We start from the raw sequence: 6,300 nt of genomic DNA, 5'->3' as shown, positions 1-6,300 counted from the left end.
GATCACATTGTCACTCTCCTCACCATTCTCTGCCAGGGCCAATCAGCTGCTTCTTCCTCTGATCTGCCAGGGTATTCCTCTGTCGGTGTGCTGTAGCCTGGAGACAGGACAGAGCACCAAGCCACACCACTGGACATTATGTTATATAAAAGGGAGTGTGTGTGAGTGTGGTAACTCACCTCTTGAGGACATGCTTCTGGTCCAGAGGGCCTGGGGTACCGATTGGAGGAGAGTCTGCATTCTCCTCCCCCTCAGACCCTGTCTGGACACTGGTCATCTGGCAAGATGCATGTGTCTGGCTCACCCACAAGAGAAGTTACATCATTAAAGGGGCCGCCCTACTCAGATGTGTACTACTACAAAATGCATGCATAACCGGTTACCCACAAGTACTGGGAACTTGATGCATGGGTATCTTGGCTAGGACTGGTTCCAAATCACTAAGCTCATGTGCAGTGACACAACATAATTCCTCCTCAAGAGCTTGTTTAATAAGGATGAAGAGCTCTGACACTAGGCAATTAGAAAACAAGGCTTAATATCCTGTAATGTACTAGAGCACTATCTATACACCTGACTGTTAAAGCTATTTATCTTCAGAAAATTTGTCTTATTAATATCCTTGGCTATGGTCGTCTGTGTGAAATTTGAATTGGTTGGAGTTTTGAACGTAGACAGGGATGTCGTAATGGTACCAGCAGTGGTAATAGAGTGCCCTCTGCTGGTCTGGGACTTTTCCAGATTGGACAGCTTGGTCTCATATGAAGAGCGCAGGACAGCAATGTCCTCCTGAAGCTTGGCCTTGGACTCCTGCTCTGCATTATACTCAGCCTGAAGCCAGGCCAGCGTCTCCTCATACTCCTGAAGGTCACAAATAGGTTAGTTGAGCTCCTTCTGCTAAGCAGCTTCAGTCAACTTCTTGTGGAAGTTAACCCACCTCTTTAATCTTCTCCTTCTCTGTAGTGCTGGACTGTGGCTTCGATGGACCAGCAGAGGGCCCTGCAGACAACTGACCATCCAGAAACTCTGATTAAAATAGGACCATGGAGAATAATCCAATTTTAATCTAGCACTTTGATGTGCAAACTCTTACTCTCAGTGATTAGACAAAGTGTGGAGAAAAGCATGGTGCTCTCATGACAGGTTGGTATTGCCCAGCTGGCCAGAGATTAAGGCACATATAGTGCCTTGCGAAAGTATTCGGCCCCCTTGAACTTTGCGACCTTTTGCCACATTTCAGGCTTCAAACATAAAGATATAAAACTGTATTTTTTTGTGAAGAATCAACAACAAGTGGGACACAATCATGAAGTGGAACGACATTTATTGGATATTTAAAACTTTTTTAACAAATCAAAAACTGAAAAATTGGGCGTGCAAAATTATTCAGCTCCCTTACGTTAATACTTTGTAGCGCCACCTTTTGCTGCGATTACAGCTGTAAGTCGCTTGGGGTATGTCTCTATCAGTTTTGCACATCGAGAGACTGACATTTTTTCCCATTCCTCCTTGCAAAACAGCTCGAGCTCAGTGAGGTTGGATGGAGAGCATTTGTGAACAGCAGTTTTCAGTTCTTTCCACAGATTCTCGATTGGATTCAGGTCTGGACTTTGACTTGGCCATTCTAACACCTGGATATGTTTATTTTTGAACCATTCCATTGTAGATTTTGCTTTATGTTTTGGATCATTGTCTTGTTGGAAGACAACTCTCAAGGGGGGCGAATACTTTTGCAAGGCACTGTAGCTGCTTGATTTCCTCCTGGTACTCTCGGAGCAGGGGATCTTTGTGGTCTTCGTTGATGCGGGGCCTGTTCTGGATGCTCTTGGCCCTGTGTGCGCAGGGTGCGCAGGGTGCTCAGGCTCTCCTCATAGTTGTTGTCTGCAGGCCACCATCGGGGTGCTAGTGTTCCCTCCCAGGGAGTCCTGCAACAACCGGGTCAGCTTGGAGTCTCGGTAGGGGATCTGTTGAGATGACGTTGCCTAGAGCTGACTGGGACAGGTTGATCTTGGTGGCGTCATAGAGCCGTTCCCCGGTGGTACCCGTCTTAAACTGGCGCTCACTGCCAGCCAAGTCCAGCAGCACACGTGTTTTCCTAACTGACATGTTATTTAGTTTCAGATATGTACTGGAGATGTCCAATAGTCCACGAGCTGGTGCTACTGCATGTAATTCACCATAATCAAGTTGTGAAAATGTAGTAGGATTTATTGTAGGCCAACCTCAACCAAAGGGTAAATTATCTCGTTGTACATCTGCTCAGTGTTTAAGTCGATGAAGAGGCTTCCATCAAAGGTGAATTGTTTTGGTGGCTCCTCCTTCACCCCTGGCTTCTTGATGAAACACTGACAGCGACTCATCTCTACGGACACCACCGTCTTACAATTCAACATTTGCTTCCTATCATTCATTGGCAGACAACTGACCACTACCTTCACTGACTCTGCAGCCATTTTTGCCTCAGTCTTCTTGGGGTGTCTGATATCAGACACACGTACTGGTGACAAGCAAGGCAATGCCTGATTAACACCGTTTGACACTGGTAGCCAATATCAAAATTAGAGTCAATCGTCAGTTGAATCCTACAGACGAAGAACCATATATGTGAGAATTTTTCAATTTTAAGACTAGCATTTATTTTTATATTATTGTGTGTACCACAGGTGTTTTATGGTTGACAAATAATTCACCATACCCATATCTTCCAACAATTGATATTTTGTTATTTAAAAAAATACTTGTTTTATTGCCGTTTTAATTCTTAGAATGTGGAAGAACAGTATATCTCGTGATGATTTCAGTTTGTGGAAGAACAGTATATCTCGTGATGATTTCAGTTTGTGGAAGAACAGTATATCTCCAGTGATGATTTCAGTTTGTGGAAGAACAGTATATCTCGTGATGATTTCAGTTTGTGGAAGAACAGTATATCTTGTGATGATTTCAGTTTGTGGAATGACAGTATATCTCGTGATGATTTCAGTTTGTGGAAGAACAGTATATCTCCAGTGATGATTTCAGTTTGTGGAAGAACAGTATATCTCCAGTGATGATTTCAGTTTGTGGAAGAACAGTATATCTTGTGATGATTTCAGTTTGTGGAAGAACAGTTAATCTCCAGTGATGATCTCAGTTTGTGGAAGAACAGTAGATCTCCAGTGATGATTTCAGTTTGTGGAAGAACAGTATATCTCCAGTGATGATCTCAGTTTGTGGAAGAACAGTATATCTCCAGTGATGATTTCAGTTTGTGGAAGAACAGTATATCTCCAGTGATGATTTCAGTTTGTGGAAGAACAGTATATCTCCAGTGATGATCTCAGTTTGTGGAAGAACAGTATATCTCCAGTGATGATTTCAGTTTGTGGAAGAACAGCATATGTGACATTTTGCATGACTCTTGTAAGATGTACTTTTTTAACACCTGATATGTTAAGTACAGATGCCCTTCATGTAAATAACTTAAATACAATATGTAGTTCATTAATTTGTATGGAGGTTCATTTAAAGGTGGTCTATCAACTTTAGCACTGATTACTTTCTTAAAAGTTGAGTCATGAAATCTTAGTCTCATTTAAAATGAAGTCCTCAATGTGAACATACCATAGAATAACTACAAAAATAGAATACAATTAAATTAATTAAATCAAAACAAGCCCAACTTGTACATATTAAATATGGATCAATGTGATGTGCCAACATGCATGTCCATTATGCAGGTCCCGAAGGTCAATATTACAAAACGTTCAGAAAACCATTCTCTTTGCGTTTAACACTATGATCAGCAATTAAGTTTTGAATTGCGTTAAACCCATGCTAAAAACAAGAAATGTCCTTCTGTACTGAGGGGCAGAGGACTGATGGACAGAGGACTCTCATAAGTATTAACTGCTTAGAGTTAATGATAAATGTGGTGACAGAGAGATGTACTGTATATTGTAATGAATAAAAAAAAGAGGGAATCAAGATCAAATGAATAATCACATACTGTATGTGATGACTTTTGTTTTTAATTAATTCCGATTAAAAAAAGTTCAAATGATCACACACAAAATAATTCTCAACAGAACACATTGTACATAACATTTTCTACACTAGGAACATCTTAAAATGAATTCAATATATTGTGCTGTACACATTGCATACACATTGATTCACATAGAAAACACGTACTACACATTTAACTTCCTACAATAGGGGTGACATGTCTTCTGAAATGTATTCAGATTAAACATTCTATACAGGTTCAGGGGATCAAACTCACAGAAAAAACGGTTAATTACGTAGCTTGGTTTAACATCAAATTATTCACTCTGCAGTGATTTATAAAAAGAGCGTGCAGCAGCTGGCAAGTCGTTGATCATGGTCATCAGATCTTGGTACTTGTTTTTTTTTTTAATGGGCAGAGGACTCTCATATGCTCTAGGGTAGTGGCTCGCAAAATAGGGAGGTTGAGGTGTAGCTCCTTGTTTTGGTTTGGAGATCAGCCACGACTTCCATCCCTCAAATAGACTGTGGCTCTGTTTGGCGTACAGATTCCAAGGATCCTCAACTGAAATTAGAACAGAAACATTTTAAGTTCCTGACATCAATAAACAACTTTCACAGTCAAGCATTAGGATATTTTATTGTTAGAACAACATGTTGCGTGTTGATGGGATGTTAGTAAACTATTCTCTGTGCAATACCTGTGACTTTTAACCACCTCACCTTGAATGGTTTTGCTGGTTGTGCTTCAAGTATCATCTTTGAAACATCATCAGTTGTATGAAGGACTGACACCTTGCGCCTCTTCACGATGGTGGCAAAAGATCCATCACAAGGAAGAAAAGGATGACCAGAGACCATGAACTTCTGCTCAACTTGGGTAAAGTAACCCATAGAGACGAGTATCGACATCAGATTGAGCATCCATCAGTTCTTATTCTGCCCACAGCATCTGTCACTGAAGATGATCAACTTGCGCACCTCTGGTTTGGTGAGTGGCGTGAATTTTGTCTTCACCCACTTCAATATGCAGCTTGCCACCTCAATGGACCCTCGGTGTGCAATCCCCTCATGCCAAACACACATGTATGCAGGATCTTCTTTTCCAAGTTCCTGGATGCAAATGTTAAAATTTGACAGCTGCCGCTGGTAGTGGACATCAGAGTGGGTCAGATTAGGGCTGTACATCACCCCCTGTAGATCCACAGAAATTACATGGCAGTCAGGATTGGCTTTAGCCCACTCAGTGTCACTTTGAAGCTGTGTGTAGGCCTTTTCGGCTTCGATGGTGCAACTCACTTTCAACTGCAATCTTCCTCTTCTCCTCTTCAGATGTTGCTGCTGACATCTTAGTGAAGAATGCGTCACATTTGCCACAGGTGTCACTCCTGGGTTGGCCAAAATTGAGACTCTGCTGTTTGAAAATGTCCCTATAAACCCAGAATTTTGCAGATGATGTGGTATTCTTCTCTTTGTAGAGTCGGTACATTCGCAACAAATTCAGATCAGGGCTGAGGTATTCTCTGTGTACATCCCCCTTCATCTCAGAGTAGTGGTTCTGGGTTCTTGGGTAAGATCGAATGTGCTCCTTGATGCCCTCTTTCACTGTAGCATGTATCCAATGTGGCCTGTAAGGAGACAACAAGATGTTGTTAAACTTGTATTCTCTCAATGGTCTAGGGACGTGCCTTAAGAGTGCAACTGTGTCGCTATAACCGGGGTATAAATCCCGGTCACGCCATTGCCGTTTGTGGCCGGGGGTCCTGTAGGGCGGCGAGAATTAGGCCAGTGCCGTCCGGTGGGAGGGGGAAGGTAATCGGCACTCAGTCCTCAATGCTCAGGTTGTAGTTGGACAGCTTAGTTACCATCATTTTGTTTAAAAGTAATAAACATTTTTATATTTCCGTTTCAGAATTCACTATTCATCCATTCGATACTCTATGTTAATGTTTAGAGCACTGCTATAGTGAAATAATCCAGGCTGGAATCCATAGCGCATTACCTATTGCTATGCTTCCCTCTTCCATCTTCTAAAGGAGACCTAGCCTCAGTAGCCTGATCTGGAGACCCTGCAACCTCACCTGCCTCAGCTTGAACTCCTAACTTTTCCTGAACAACCTGACCAAAACAATTACATTTCAATTAGCAGGTTCTTAAAAACTAGTACAGAGAATACAATATGTTTGTAATTGATATTCATATAGACATTAATTCACATTTTCACTTGCCTGAAGACGGCTGTTGGTTAGCTGGAACACAGACATGAAAGTGACCTTGCACAAATGCAATCTCTGGCCTGCGTGCTGGTTTGTT

General features: G+C 41.9%; 1 long non-coding RNA gene and 1 pseudogene across 1 annotated transcript; both read right to left on the bottom strand.

Moving 5' to 3' along the window:
* Positions 1-1,681: 1,681 nt before the first annotated feature.
* On the bottom strand, positions 1,682-2,889 carry LOC110493242 (annotated as a pseudogene).
* A 434-nt stretch (positions 2,890-3,323) lies between these two features.
* Positions 3,324-5,612, bottom strand: LOC110494454. Its single transcript, XR_002469276.2, has 2 exons — positions 4,711-5,612; positions 3,324-4,552 (listed from the first exon to the last, which is right to left on the bottom strand). It is a non-coding gene; the product is annotated as an uncharacterized LOC110494454 (long non-coding RNA).
* Positions 5,613-6,300: the final 688 nt, after the last annotated feature.

This window comes from Oncorhynchus mykiss, chromosome 17 (assembly GCF_013265735.2).
Source record: "Oncorhynchus mykiss isolate Arlee chromosome 17, USDA_OmykA_1.1, whole genome shotgun sequence".
Lineage (NCBI taxonomy): Eukaryota > Metazoa > Chordata > Actinopteri > Salmoniformes > Salmonidae > Oncorhynchus > Oncorhynchus mykiss.
Note: the sequence above shows the minus strand (reverse complement) of the source record. Positions and strands in the feature narration are given on the sequence as shown.